Source organism: Schistocerca gregaria, chromosome 6, assembly GCF_023897955.1.
Source record: "Schistocerca gregaria isolate iqSchGreg1 chromosome 6, iqSchGreg1.2, whole genome shotgun sequence".
NCBI lineage: Eukaryota > Metazoa > Arthropoda > Insecta > Orthoptera > Acrididae > Schistocerca > Schistocerca gregaria.
Genome location: NC_064925.1, coordinates 141,548,442 through 141,564,996, shown reverse-complemented (window position 1 = coordinate 141,564,996; position 16,555 = coordinate 141,548,442).

Below are 16,555 nucleotides of genomic sequence, written 5' to 3'. Positions count from 1 at the left end.
AGTAGTGGCTGGCGTATTGTGACGAGCCAGTTGCTTGGCCACCAATGACCAGACGTTTACAATTGGTGAGAGATCTGGAGAATGTGCTGGCCGGGGCAGCAGTAAAACATTTTCTGTATCCAGAAAAGCCCCTACAGGACCTGAAATATGAAGTCGGGCATTATCCTTCTAAAATGTAGGGTTTCACAGGGAACGAATGAAGGGTAGAGCCACGGGTCGTAACACATCTGAAATGTAATGTCCACTGTTCAAAGTGCCGTCAATGCCAACAAGAGGTGACCGAGACGTGTAACCAATGGCATCCCATATCATCACGCCGGGTGATACTCCAGTATGGCGATGACGAATACACGCTTCCAATGTGCGTTCATCGCGATGTAACCATCATGATGCTGTAAATAGAACCTGGATTCGTCCGAAAAAATGAGGTTTTGCCATTCGTGGCCCAGGTTCGTCGTTGAGTACACCATCTCAGTTGCCCCTGTCTGTGATGCAGCGTCAAGGGTAACCGCAGCCATAGTCTCCGAGCTGATAGTCCATGCTACTGCATCGTCGAACTGTTCGTGCAGATGGTGTAAATAGGCTGTTTACGTTTTTTTATTGGTAACGCCACGTAGCGCTCTGTATGAAAATCACTGACTGTGCTGTGTGCAGTCTGTGGCTGGTTAGCATTGTTAGAATATTCGCTATTGTAGTATTGGACAGTTGGACGTGAACAGAGCGTAGTGTTGCGCAGTTGGAAGTGAGCCGCCAGCAGTGGTGAATGTGGGTAGAGAGATGGCGGGGTTTTGAGAGCGGATGACCTGGACGTGTGTCCATCAGACAGAGTAAATTTGTAAGACTGGATGTCATGAACTGATATATATATATATATATATATATATATATATATATATATATATATATATATATATATAACGACTTTTGAACACTATTAAGGTAAATACATTGTTGAAATTTTTCATTTGCTGACTATGCCTATCAGTAGTTAGTGCCTTCAGTAGTTAGAATCTTTTATTTAGCTGGCAGTATTGGCACTCGCTGTATTGCAGTAGTTCGAGTAACGAAGATTTTTGTGAGGTAAGAGATTCATTAGAGGTATAGGTTATTGTTCGTCAAGGTCATTCTTTTGTAGGGATACTGAAAGTCAGATTGCGTTGCGCTAAAAATGTTGTGTGTCTCTTTAGTGAATGTCTGAGTACATTCAGTTTTGCTCAGCTGTTTGAAAAGCAAATAATGTAAGACGTCTATCTGCATAGAAATTCATTAAATTTTCGAAGGGGAAGTTTCATATGTCGGCCCTTAGCCGACGATACCTCACTGGAATCTTCTGATTTTTTTCTTGTAGTTTGTGTAATTAGTGTAGCTATTGTTTATTGCTAGCGCGTAATTATAGAGAGAATTTCCTTTGAAGTTTTCATTGTTGTACAGTAAAACAGTTGTGGAATGCATGTAGATTTGAACCAAGTATTTCGCAGCTGCGCTTGCAATTAACAAGGTATTATTTTCAGTGCTATGTTAATGTGTTTTCTTATTTTGCTCTTCAAATTGTGCTTTTCTGTGTTATCGTGTGAAATATTGTGACAATAATGGTGTGTGAAAAACGTAACACTAGGCTCGAAAGTAAACTGAAAAATAATTATTTTGAAAGAAATATGAATAGAATACAGAAAGCACGTACAGATATGACTTTTTGGGAATAATGATGAATGAAGGGAGAACTCGAAGAGGTAAAGAAAGTTTTGTTTGCAAAATACTGCAGTAAAACAAACCCTGTCCTTTCCTTTCGTATTATTCCGCTATGTGTTTGTGTACTCTTGTGTATTTGTGCTATTCCTGTCTTTATGTGTTTGTCTGATAAGACTTATGTTGTAGAATTTCTCTAATACTCAGCTACATTCACTATGATGAGGAATACTGTTATCCTCAAATATAATTTACATTAATAATATGTTATTTACTTTGCAAAGATGTTAGACATTATTAATTCTGTTCTGTTTCAATGCTCATGTGTGAAATTAATGTTTCGAAAACTATTCTCATTATTTTATTTATTTACTTATGTCATAATTCCTGTAACACTGATGTACATGTTTATTTCTATTCTTTTGAAAGCCTGGATTACTACAAATTTTATCTGTACTATTATGTTCCTTAATGATGTATTTTGTACCTTTGTAATTTTTCTCGTATGTTGTAAATTTATAATTGTATAGACACCAGTTCAACAAATTAAGTTACGTTTCACTACACACGTTTCTGTTGGTCATAGTATATGCACAATAGATGAGGAGTTGGAGCTGTTAGTGTTTGCACGTGTGTTAATAATTCATCAAGGGTCTGATTAACAGCATTGCTGGTTCTAAGGACAATTCCAAAAAGTTTGTGCGCGCACAAGTGGTGGTTTATGGATTTGCTATATTGTCCGCAAGACTCTTCGATGGCGATTGTGCACCTGCACAGTCGCAACAGATGGCTGCTGGCCGCCTCTACAAGGACTACACTGGGTCTGAATCTTTGATGCCACACCAATATCATTATTTCTACAAGGACTGCAGTGGGTCTGCACTCTGGTGGCCCATCAATACCATAATCTCTACCAGTACTACAGTGGGTCTGCTCTGTGAAACCTACGAATATTCTTCTAAACTTTGACTATGCTGTTGGTTTGCTCTGTTGTGGCACATTACCTGTCTGCATGTCAAGAGACAGCACTGTTTTTCTGTTGGAAGGACTACACTACTTCTTCAAGACTGCATGGAAATCCACTACTTCTGTGTGCATTTTCTTTTACTACTCAGACTTTGAGAAAAACACTGCAATTTTACTGCAATGAATGATCAGGACTGTCTTTATGGACTGTGAGAAAATTTTAGCTTTTGACCAACATTGTATCAATAAGTGTGTACATTTGATTTCTTTGTTATTGTAATTATGAAAATTTTTTTTCAAATCTGAATTGGCCACGGCCCAAAACAATTTCTAAAATTTTTTGTGGGGAGCATAGGGGCTATGTAGGTAGGCTATTTAGGTTTTTTTATTGGTAGCGCTCTGTATGAAAATCACTGGCTGTGCTGTGACTCCTGCTGTCTGGGTTCAGAGGTCATCCTCAGTTCGTACAGGCGGTTGGCGGAGTTGGTGAAGGCGGAAAGCCTCGCTCACGGGTTGGAATCAGAGCTAACTATTTATAGTATCGTTCCCAGAACCGATCGCGCTCCTCTGGTTTGGGCCGAGTGGAAGGCTTAAACCAGAGGCTCAGACGATTCTGCGGAGAGCTGGGGTGCAAATTTCTCGACCTCCGCTATCGGGTGGAGAAATGTAGGGTCCCCCTGAGTAGGTCAGGCGTGCACTACACGCCGGAAGCGGCTACTAGGGTAGCGGAGTACGTGTGGAGTGCACATGGGGGTTTTTTAGGTTAGAGAATTCCCTCCCTAGGCCCGACAAGACGCCTCCTGAGACGCGGCAAGGCAGGAGTAGGCAAAATGCAACAAGGAATAATAATATTAATGTGCTAATAGTAAACTGCAGGAGGGTCTATAGAAAGGTCCCAGAACTGCTCTCATTAATAAACGGTCACAATGCCCATATAGTACTAGGAACAGAAAGTTGGCTGAAACCAGACGTAAACAGTAATGAAATTCTAAACTCTTATTGGAATGTATACCGCAGAGACAGGCTGGACAGTGAAGGGGGAGGCGTGTTTATAGCGATAAGAAGTGCAATAGTATCGAAGGAAATTGACGGAGATTCGAATTGTGAAATGATTTGGGTGAAGGTTACGGTTAAAGCAGGCTCAGACATGGTAATTGGATGTCTCTATAGGCCCCCGGGCTCAGCAGCTGTTGTGGCTCAGCACCTGAAGAATAATTTGGAAAATATTTCGAGTAGATTTCCCCACCATATTATAGTTCTGGGTGGAGATTTTAATTTGCCGGATATAAACTGGGAGACTCAAACGTTCATAACGGGTGGCAGGGACAAAGAATCCAGTGAAATATTTTTAAGTGCTTTATCTGAAAACTACCTTGAGCAGTTAAACAGAAAACCGACTCGTGGCGATAACATATTAGACCTTCTGGTGACAAACAGACCCGAACTATTTGAATCAGTTAATGCAGAACAGGGAATCAGCGATCATAAAGCGGTTACTGCATCTATGATTTCAGCCGTAAATAGAAATATTAAAAAAGGTAGGAAGATTTTTCTGTTTAGCAAAAGTGACAAAAAGCAGATTACAGAGTACCCGACGGCTCAACACAAAAGTTTTGTCTCAAGTGCAGATAGTGTTGAGGATCAGTGGATAAAGTTCAAAACCATGGTACAATATGCGTTAGATGAGTATGTGCCAAGCAAGATCGTAAGAGATGGGAAAGAGCCACCGTGGTACAACAACCGAGTTAGAAAACTGCTGCGGAAGCAAAGGGAACTTCACAGCAAACATAAACATAGTCAAAGCCTTGCAGACAAACAAAAATTACGCGAAGCGAAATGTAGTGTGAGGAGGGCTATGCGAGAGGCTTTCAATGAATTCGAAAGTAAAGTTCTATGTACTGACTTGGCAGAAAATCCTAAGAAATTTTGGTCCTATGTAAAGCGGTAGGTGGATCAAAACAAAATGTCCAGACACTCTGTGACCAAAATGGTACTGAAACAGAGGATGACAGACTAAAGGCCGAAATACTAAATGTCTTCTTCCAAAGCTGTTTCACAGAGGAAGACTGCACTGGGCTTCCTTCTCTAGATTGTCGCACAGTTGACAAAATGGTAGATATCGAAGTAGACGACAGAGGGATAGAGAAACAATTAAAATCGCTCAAAAGAGGAAAGGCCGCTGGTCCTGATGGGATACCAGTTCGATTTTACACAGAGTACGCGAAGGAACTTGCCCCCCTTCTTGCAGCGGTGTACCGTAGGTCTCTAGAAGAGCGAAGCGTTCCAAAGGATTGGAAAAGGGCACAGGTCATCCCCGTTTTCAAGAAGGGACGTCGAACAGATGTGCAGAACTATAGACCTATATCTCTAACGTCGATCAGTTGTAGAATTTTGGAACACGTATTATGTTCGACTATAATTTCTTTTCTGGAGACTAGAAATCTACTCTGTAGGAATCAGCGTGGGTTTCGAAAAAGACAGTCGTGTGAAACCCAGCTCGCGCTATTCGTCCACGAGACTCAGAGGGCCTTAGACACGCGTTCACAGGTAGATGCCGTGTTTCTTGACTTCCGCAAGGCGTTTGACACAGTTCCCCACAGTCGTTTAATGAACAAAGTAAGAGCATACGGACTATCAGATCAATTGTGTGATTGGATTCAGGAGTTCCTAGATAACAGAACGCAGCATGTCATTCTCAATGGAGAGAAGTCTTCCGAAGTAAGAGTGATTTCAGGTGTGCCGCAGGGGAGTGTCATAGGACCGTTGCTATTCACAATATACATAAATGACCTGGTGGATGACATCGGAAGTTCACTGAGGCTTTTTGCAGATGATGCTGTGGTGTATCGAGAGGTTGCAACAATGGAAAATTGTACTGAAATGCAGGAGGATCTGCAGCGAATTGACGCATGGTGCACGGAATGGCAATTGAATCTCAATGTAGACAAGTGTAATCTGATGCGAATACATAGAAAGATAGGTCCTTTATCATTTAGCTACAAAATAGTAGGTCAGCAACTGGAAGCAGTTAATTCCATAAATTATCTGGGAGTTCGCATTAGGAGTGATTTAAAATGGAATGATCATATAAAGTTGATCGTCGGTAAAGCAGATGCCAGACTGAGATTCATTGGAAGAATCCTAAGGAAATGCAATCCGACAACAAAGGAAGTAGGTTACAGTACGCTTGTTCGCCCAATGCTTGAATACTGCTTAGCAGTGTGGGATCCGCACCAGGTAGGGTTGATAGAAGAGATAGAGAAGATCCAACGGAGAGCAGCGCGCTTCGTTACAGGATCATTTAGTAATTGCGAAAGCGTTACGGAGATGATAGATAAACTCCAGTGGAAGACTCTGCAGGAGAGACGCTCAGTAGCTCGGTACGGGCTTTTGTTAAAGTTTCGAGAACCTACCTTCACCGAAGAGTCAAGCAGTATATTGCTCCCTCCTACGTATATCTCGCGAAGATACCATGAGGATAAAATCAGAGAGATTAGAGCCCACACAGAAGCATACCGACAATCCTTCTTTCCACGTACAATACGAGACTGGAATAGAAGGCAGAACCGATAGAGGTACTCAGGGTACCCTCCGCCACACACCGTCAGGTGGCTTGCGGAGTATGGATGTAGATGTAGATGTAGATGTAGATGCGCAGTCTGAGGCTGGTCGGCATTGTTGCAATATTCGCTATTGTAGTGGTGGGCAGTTGGATGTGGACAGCGGGTAGCGTTGCGCAGTTGGAGGTGAGCCGCCAGCAGTGGTGGATGTGGGGAGAGAGATGGCGGAGTTTTGAGAGCGGATGATCTGGACGTGTGTTCATCAGAGACAGTAAATTTGTAAGACTGGATGTCATAAACTGATAGATATATTATGACTTTTGAACACTATTAAGGTAAATACATTGTTTGTTTCTATCGAAATCTTTCATTTGCTAACTATGCCTATCAGTAGTTAGTGCCTTCAGTAGCTAGAATCTTTTGTTTAGCTGGCAGTAGTGGCTCTCGCTGTATTGCAGTAGTTCGAGTAACGAAGATTTTTGTGAGGTAATTGATTCATGAAAGGTATAGGTTATTGTTAGTCAGGGCCGTTCTTTTGTAGGGATTACTGAAAGTCAGATTGCGTTGCACTAAAAGTGTTGTGTGTCACTTTAGTGAACGTCTGAGTACGTTCAGTTTTGCTCAGCTGTTTGAAAAGCAAATAATGTAAGAGGTTTATCTGTATAGCAATTCATTAAATTTTCTAAGGGGATGTTTCAATGGTTGTTGTCTTGTAAACGTCCCCACCTGTTGACTCAGGGATCTAGACGTGTATGCACGATCCATTACAGCCATGCGTATAAGATGCCTGTCACCTCGACTGCTAATGATACGAGCCCGTTGGGATCCAGCACGGCGTTCCGTATTACCCTCCCGAACCCACCGATTCCATATTCTGCTGTCATTGGATCTCAACCAATGCGAGAAGCAACGTCGCGATACGATAAACCGCAATCGCGATAGGCTACAATCCGACCTTTATCAAAGTCGGAAACGTGATGGTACGCATTTATCCACCCTACACGAGGCACTACAACAACGTTTCACCAGGCAACGCCTGTCAACTACTGTTTGTGTATGAGAAATCGGTTGGAAACTTTCCTCATGTCAGCACGTTGTGTGTGTCGCCATCGGCGCCAAACTTGTGTGAGTGTACTGAAAATGTGATCATTTGCACATCACAGCATCTTCTTCCTGTCGGTTAAATTTCGCGTCTGCAGCACGTCATCTTCGTGGTGTAGCAATTGTAATGGCCAGAAGTGTATATATTCTCTCTTGTATGTTTCTTTGTTGATAGAATGCGTTTTCTATTTTGTACGGCAGAATGATGTTCAGAGTAGATCTTTACTGTTTATTACTGAAGCAGAACCTGCTTATAGTTCCAGGCTACAGGAAATAAACTGTTTGGATACCTCAACAAAACTGGGACTGGCAACTTAATGAATTTTGATGAGTTTTCAGTAAGTCTTTATGAACCAAAGACTTTGTTTTCCACGATTTTATAGCATCGGATAATTTAAATAATTCAGTTGACAGTTCTTGCGCCTGTACTTCCTTTTCTGTAAGACGCAACAAGGAGAAACAGTGCAATTCCCTCGTGCAAGCGTTCAGCACTCGTCACTGTGATGCACCCGTGCTGTAAAAGCACGCTCCCATCTATTCGGCACAAAGTTTCAAGCGATCGACAACCACCCACTTGAGGGAGTCAGCTGCCTCTGCTGAACAGTCGGTGCGAAAGCATGCATTCGCTCTCGTTTCAGCGGGAGCAGGGTTCACCGACGTTGCTTAGCAGACCGCATGACTGTCAAAAATGTTCAAATGTTTGTGAAATCTTATGGGTCTTAACTGCTAAGGTCATCAGTCCCTAAGCTTACGCACTACTTAACCTAAATTATCCTAAGGACAAACACACACACACCCATGCCGGAGGGAGGACTCGAACCTCCGCTGGGACCAGCCGCACAGTCCATGACTGCAGCGCCTGAGACCGCTCGGCTAATCCCGCGCAGCGAGCACGACTGTCACCTAGAAACACTGGTGGCTTGTCCGCCTACTGATGATGTCATACAGCACAAGTTTTCTGGCAAAGAAAATCTACGTACGTTATAATAACCAAGACTTTTCTTACTATGTAAAACAACAGTCTCCGAAATAGCGAGCACACATATCTAAAGATAACGGTGTGCTACAGTTCACGGAATTTAATTTATCCTGTGCTGTGTGGCTTAGTGTAGCAGGACCTTCGTTTATTACCATTTAAGTGAACTGTAATTCTAAGCTCTGTAACATATCCTGTGATTATTGGCGGACAAATTCACAGTCTCTGGCCATCAATGAAGCTTTATCGACGTTCACATGTAACATAGGCAAAGGAGGAAGAGGAAGAGGATGTGAGAGGAGGAGATTAGCGTTTAACGTCCCGTCGACTTCGAAGTCATTAGAGACGGAGCACATGTTCGGATTAGAAGCGGCCGTGCTCTTTCGAAAGAACCATCCCAGCATTTGCCTTAAGTATTTTAGGAAAATCATGGAAGACATGAACCAAGACGGTCGGACGCGGGTTTTGAGCAGTCGTTCTCCCAAATGTGAGTCCAGTGTGCTAAAAATTGCGCTGCCCGGCTCTGTGGACAAAGGCAATAACACATTTTTTTATTTACATTATTATGCCCAGTGCTTTATACATTAACAGCATCTGAATGGATCAGTACGGGACGTGCCTTGTAGAGTGAAACACCTAGGGTTTGTTTTAGACTTCATGAATCAATTCTATTTTCGTTTCCAACTGAAATCAAAATCTATATCAGTCAATCAATGCTCCATATAGAAAATTCATCCGCGCACATAACAAGATTAACAATAAATATACATTTTTTTCCGGAATGTGGTCCAATTTATTTCAAAATGAAGCTGGTATCATTGCATCGTAATGGGCGAGTGGGGAAGGGAACACGTTGAGTCGTAAGGAAAACGATTTAATACGGAATCAAACACTCGATCACTCATATACAGATTTAGCAAGAGAGAATCAACTGAACCTGCTGAGATACTGCTGAATCGGCAGCGAACCAAGTCATTCAGGACAAAAAAGGTAATAAAATCCTGCTACAAATAGAATTACTCATTCTGTATCAAAGAAAGAGAGTAGTGGATTGCAGAAAGCTGTAGTAGGCCCAGGATTAATCTGATCAGCAAGTGGGCGGACGGAAATAATCGTGCATGATATCACGAAAAGATATAAAATCGGAAATTAGAAAAACAGACAAAATTTAACAACGGTTGTGAGTAGTTGATCTGCGACAGACAAAGAGAAAACTTTGAAGCTGAAAGCTGTGGCGGTCATTGTGGCTAGAAGAGCACCTCAAAATAATCTTGTGAACACAAATCAGAGCGTTGACGAACACGCGATGTCTGAAACCCGACTATTTAGCTACAGAAAGTACATGTTAATGAAACGTCACTGCATTCGCGACCAGCACTGAAGTTGCGAATATCTATAAAAAACTAGAAAAGCAAATGGCATCGATCTTATCACAATGTCACACGAAAACAAGGCTGACACAAAGACCCAATTATAGAAGACATCAAAATTCGGGAAATTTGAACTTCCAAAACCACGCCAAGTGCTTATAGACTCCTTTAATCCATCTGAAGCACTGAAGATGAAACAATAAAATATCTAATAAGCATGGTTTAGTTCTCTTGCCAGCCGAAGTATATACGGACAAAGTACGACTCCTCTGAAAACACACACCCGCACATGGGAGATTACACACACAGCGAATGACGGAAATTTTCTGCTAATTTTCTACGAATGAAACCTCGCCATAAAACAAAATTAAAATGTACCACACCATTCTAACACCTGCATCCACACCCCGGAATGTCTACGAGAGACACAATTTGATTTACCAACAGTTCAAGCAATAGTGTCCAGCGATTTGACTGATCAGCGCTTGTCCGCTCCGAGAGCCAGAAATGGGAAGCGTACTATGTCCGTACACCTTCAAAGGATTTGTTGACCTAGAAAAAGTGTTTGATAACGTAAAATCGTGCAAGATTAAAGAAACGGGAGTGCGGTACAGGGAAAGGCGGGTAGTATACTGCATGTACAATAACGAAGAGAGAACAGCAGCAGTATAACAGCAGAACGAAGTTCTCGAATTGGAAAGGATGTGAGACCACCGTGCGTAGTCTTTCATCCTTAATTGGGAATGAAAGAATTTCTATGTTACGATTCTCTAATGACATTGGTATTCTCAGCAATTGTGGAAAAGGATTACAGTGTTGAATGGAATGAACAGTCTAATGAGTACAGAATATGGATTGAGAGCAAACGGAAGAAAGGCGAAAGTAATGAGGAGTAGCAGAAATGAGATTAACGATGTATGTTGTTGTTGTGGTCTTCAGTCCTGAGACTGGTTTGATGCAGCTCTCCATGCTATCTATCCTGTGCAAGCTTCTTCATCTCCTAATACGTACAGCAGCCTACATCCTTCTGAATCTGTTTAGTGTATTCATTTCTTGGTCTCCCTCTACGATTTTTACCCTCCACGCAGCCCTCCAATACTACATTGGTTATCCCTTGATGCCTCAGAACATGTCCTACCAACCGATCCCTTCTTTTTGTCAAGTAGTGCTACAAACTCCTCTTCTCCCCAATCCTATTCAATACTTCCTCATTAGTTACGTGATCTACCCATCCAATCTTCAGCATTCTTCTGTAGCACCACATTTCAAAGACTTCTATTCTCTTCTTGTCCAAACTATTTATCGTCAATGTTTCACTTCCATACATGGCTACACTCCAAACAAATATTTTCAGAAACGACTTCCGGACATTTAAATCTATACTCGATGTTAACAAATTCCTCTTCTTCAGAAACGCTTTTCTTGCCATTGCCAATCTACATGTTATATCCTCTCTACTTCCCTGCTTAGCCATTTTCCACTTCCTGTCGATCTCATTTTCGAGACGTTTGTATTCCTTTTTGCCTGCTTCACTTACTGCATTTTTATATTTTTTCCTTTCATCAATTCAATTCAATATTTCTTCTGTCACCGAAGGATTTCTACTAGCCCTCGTCTTTTTACCTACTTGATTCGCTGCTGCCTTCACCACTTCATCCCTCAAAGCGACCCATTCTTCTACTACTGTATTTCTTTCCCCCATTTTTGTCAATTGTTCCTTTATGCTCTTCCTGAAGCTCTCTACAACTTCCGGTTCTTTCAGTTAATCCAAGTCCAATCTCCTTAAATTCCCACCTTTTTGCAGTTTCTTCAGTTTTAATCTACAGGCCATAACTAATAGCTTGTGGTCAGAGTCCACATCTGCCCCTGGAAATGTCTTACAATTTAAAACCTGGTTCCTAAATCTCTGTCTTACCATTATATAATCTATCTGAAACCTGTCAATATCCCCAGGCTTCTTCCATGTATACAACCTTCTTTTACGATTCTTGAAGTGTTAGCTATGATTAAGTTGTGCTCTGTGTAAAATTCTACCAGGCGGCTTCCTCTTTCATTTCTTAGCCCAATCCATATTCACCTACTACGTTTCCTTCTCTCCCTTTTCCTACTACCGAATTCCATTCACCCATGACTATTAAATTTTCATCTCCCTACACTATCTGAATAACTTCTTTTATTTCATCATACATTTCTTCTATTTCTTCGTCATCTGCAAAGCTAGTTGGCATTTAAACTTGTATTACTGTTGTAGGCGTGGGCTTCGTGTCTATCTTGGCCACAATAATGCGTTCATTATGTTGTTTGTTGTAGCTTACCCGAACTCCAATTTTTTTTATTTATTATTAAACCTACTGCTGCATTACCCTTATTTGATTTTGTATTTATAACCCTGTATTCACCTGACCATAACTCTTATTCCTCCTGCCACCGTACTTCGCTAATTCCCACTATATCTAACTTTAACCTATCCATTTCCCTTTTTAAATTTTCTAACCTACCTGCCCGATTAAGGGATCTGACATTCCGCGCTCCGATCCGTAGAACGCCAGTTTTCTTTCTCCTGATAACGAAGTCCTCCTGAGTAGTCCCCGCCCGGAGATCCGAATGGGGGACTATTTTACCTCCGGAATATTTTACCCAAGAGGACGCCATCATCATTTATCCAAACAGTTAAGCTGCATTCCCTCGGGAAAAATTACGGTCGTAGTTTCCCTTTTTTTTTTCAGCCGTTCGCAGTACCAGCACAGCTAGGCCGTTTTGGTTAATGTTACAAGGCCAGATCAGTCAATCATCCAGACTGTTGCCCTTGCAACTACTGAATAGGCTGCTGCCCCTCTTCAGGAACCACACGTTTGTCTGGCCTCTCAACAGATACCCCCCCGTTGTGGTTGCACCTACGGTACGGCTATATGTGTCGCTGAGGCACGCAAGCCTCCCCACCAACGGCAAGCTCTATGGTTCATGGGGTAGGGGGTAACGATATATATGACACCGAAATTAGGGAAGAAGCGGAGGAATTATCCAACCCCAGAAGCAGCATAAGACAAGACAGACAAAGGAAAGCACACTAGTACAGACGAAGAAGGTATTCCAGGTCCAAATTTCTGATGTCAAAGAGAAGCCTTAATTCGAGGAATAAATTACCGAGAAGGTACGTCTAGAACGGTGCATTGCACAGACGTGAATCGTGGACTGAGGAAAAGCCGGAAAAGGAAAGAGCAGAAACGTTTTAACTTTGGCGCTACAGAAGCATGCTGAAACTTAAGTGGACTGATAAGGAATGAGGAGGTGCTTCGCTGATTCAACGAAGAAATGAACATGTGGGAAACAATGATTAGAAGAAGGGAGGGACACCATTATAGGACTTGTTTTAAGACATCAGGGAATAAGTTTCATAGTTCTGTATGAAGACGTAAAAGGTAAAAGATGTAGGTGAACACAGAGATTGAATACATCTAACAAGTAACTGAGGACATTTGGTGCGAGTGATACTTTGGGAAGAGGAGGTTGGCACTGGAGAGGAAATCGTGGTGAGCAACATCACACCAGTCAGATGATGATGATGACTCAAGAAAATGAACTATCCCTCTGTTAACCAAAATGAAGCAGAAACTTTTTCTTTTCGGCCATGTGCGGGTTCTAAGGTGGGTTGTAGTGCTGGAGGGGGCCAGAGTTTGTCACTTTCCCTCTCCACCCATGAAAATATTTCTTGCGAGCATTCACACTTGCCGCAGGCGCCACAGATACTTTCAACAATAACAGAAATTTTTAATGAAACATGTGTAACGCAGTTAATCTGAGAAATACACTACGCTGTGGGCGTCATAACTGACACGTTATTACATCGAAGAATGGACTCAACCTTACGAGTATTTCACTCAGCTGTATGACTGCGAACACTGGTCCAAGGGCTATCACAGTGTGAGCGTGTAAGTCAGGGAAATGCTGTCTCTTTCAGTTTTTTCGAACTACATTGGGAACATAAAACTTTCTGACTGTCTTTTTTTTTTGTGCATGGCTTCTCTTTCCCTGCCTACCTTCCCTTTCTCAACCTCCTGCTATTTGCCAATGTCACCGGTGCGCTTCCGAACTTCGTCGGATTTGCTGTTGATGATCGTAACTAGTTGTGTTTTCGAACGTGCCATACGCTGGTAACAAGTAATCCACTGTGTACCAATAGAAAGTTTTGTTTACTAAACAGGATGTTAGGGACACATGTGCAGATATTGTGTTAATTGGCACCTTCACATGTATCTGCTTCAGTGTGTTAATTGTTTTCTCTCCTTATCCAATAGTCTTCCCCAAAATGCATCACATTACTATCTGAAGTTTTCTGTAAGGCCTGACAGTATTAACTTTCCATTTTGAGTCCACGTGTGAACACTTCAAAACCTGACCAGCTGCCCAGGGGAAAGTTAATTTGGGTACTTGGACGTAGTAACTAAGATAAAAATACATTAAGTTTTTATGTGTCCATCCTTTTTGGCAGGAGGTTTTTGGGACGGCAGCCTTTTACTATTGTGACTGCATATCCAGTTATACTGGCAACTGATGCGATATATATATATATAGGGATCATATGAACCCAGTCCGCATCAACTACAGCCTGAAGAAGACAGCTGTAGGTGCTTTATTTTGTCACAATAAAAATATTCTCGTCATAAAAGCTACACGTTTTAGTCTTCAAATGAAATAAAAAGCGTACAGTCCATTGCCCTTCATCATCAATAGAAATATCTGAACTTATATCCCCAACACCCTATACAAACTACTTTGTCTCATTATATTTCTGTTTTTGGCTTTGAATTCAGCCAAAGTTGTAACATGCAATAATTATAACGTGCAGTAATTTTATGAAGTACTCAGAATCAAATTTTAATTGCTCCTGGTAGCCGTTAGATATGAAATTTGCAACAGTGACTGTGTAACCAGGCGACAGTCTTAGCTGTTTAGTAATGTACACGGTGGTTCCATGGTGGTGTCGTAAATTTCAGCGATGATAGAGAAGGGTAAATGTATCCATTTTAAGGATATGTTCAGTTGCTTACCTCAGTAGATAAATCATGCGTTTTGATTTTCGATATTAAACCTGATTTTTATAGTGACCGCTTGTTTCTGTTATGAATTAGATAATGCCTCATCTCATTAGTATGTGTATGTGAGTATTTTGTCATCCATAACGTCAAGTTTGATTCGGACATCTCTATTAATTATCAAACAGTAAGATGTTATTTATTGTGTGACATTATCATTTCTTTCAGTTAATTTCTATGATCATATGGAGTACTTCCATTCTCTGCACGTCACCAGAGATCGGACTACAGCATCTAGGAATTTGCGAAATATCACAGAATATATCCACACATTCCCTGAAAAGTGGATAGGCAGAGAAGATTTTGTATCGTGGCCAGCACGTTTATCTGATCCCACCTCACTTTATCTGATCTTGTGAGGCCATGTGAAAAGTACGAGAAGTCTGTCGAGACTGAAGCGGATCTCCTGGCAGAAATTCTGTCTGCGACACTGTTCAAATGGTAGCGGGGATGTTACAGAAGGTACCATGCTATGTCTGCATAGATGCTGAATGAGTCATTTTGAACAACTGTTGTAAATGTAGAAGTTTGTAAACATGAGAAGGTAAATGAAATTCATTATCAATCATGTAGTATTTTCTGGGGACCCGCCACAAGAGCCATCAAGTAAACATACGACACGTGCACTTCTGTTGCATCTTCTCATAAAGTTTATTTCAGAGTAACCAGAATCCATCCATACTTTTTGCTGCCGACGTTACATTATGAGCGAATTACATGGGGAGCGAACCTACCGAAAATGATTTAGTTTCCTGGTAAACATACAAAATATGATTTTCACAACAATTTTGGCTCGTGTGGTATTCAACACAATAGTTGAGTGTGAAATAGCGAAATTAAGTGGTGATGTGACCGGTGGTGTTACAACATTCAGTCCAAGAGCGAAACAAAGCTCATTTTCAGTTCAATGTCAAATTACAGGATGAATATTCATTTAGAGGTTATCTTAGTACTGTAAACAGAGTTTAAAAGAAGTACAAAATATGGGTTTCAAAAGAATATTCAACAAAACTTAATTCAAAACGCTCCATTGTAAAGTTAATTACTAGCTGCCGCAATGTTTCTCTTTAGAATCAGTGTGTAATGGACTATACACATAGCTAAAGACTTATCTTATTCTCCCTCTCTGCCAATGGCTTTCACTTTCTTTCTTTCACTGATGTCTTATTCTATGGTCCCAGTGTCAGCTTGGTTAGGAACGGAATTGGCAAGTTTAATGTTAAGGGGTGGCTGGAAGCCCTTCCTGCCACCACCCTGTTCCCCCCTCCCCCCCCCCCCCCCCCAGGACAGAATTAGTGCACCCCAACTGTCTGCGTCTAGTGTAACTCATGGAAGAGTGTGAACATGTTCAGATGACTGTGAGTCAAGTAACTGAGGCGGGACATGGGGACCAGCTCGGTATTCCCCTAGTGGTATGTGGAAAACCGCTTAAAAACTACATCCAGGCTGGCCGGCATACCAGCCCCCCGATTCGATCCGGGGCAGGTGCACCTACCCGAGTCCATGAAGCAGCGCATTAGCACCCTCGGTTAACCTGATAGGTCTCTCCCTCTCCGCCAATATTTATACTGAAATATATTCTAAAATCTTTCCCTACTTTAATAATTAAATTTAATGGTTTCATACTTCAGAAAGTATTTTGTTTCCCAGTCCTTTGCAAAATCTGCAGTTCTGCTTCACATCTGTTATCGGAAAATGTAACTGCTAAAGGGGGAGTAGCTCCGAACTCTTTCTCCTCACAGGGTCGTGAATCATAAATATCGGTTTTCCAGTGTCGTTCGATCATTCCTCTATTGGTATTGT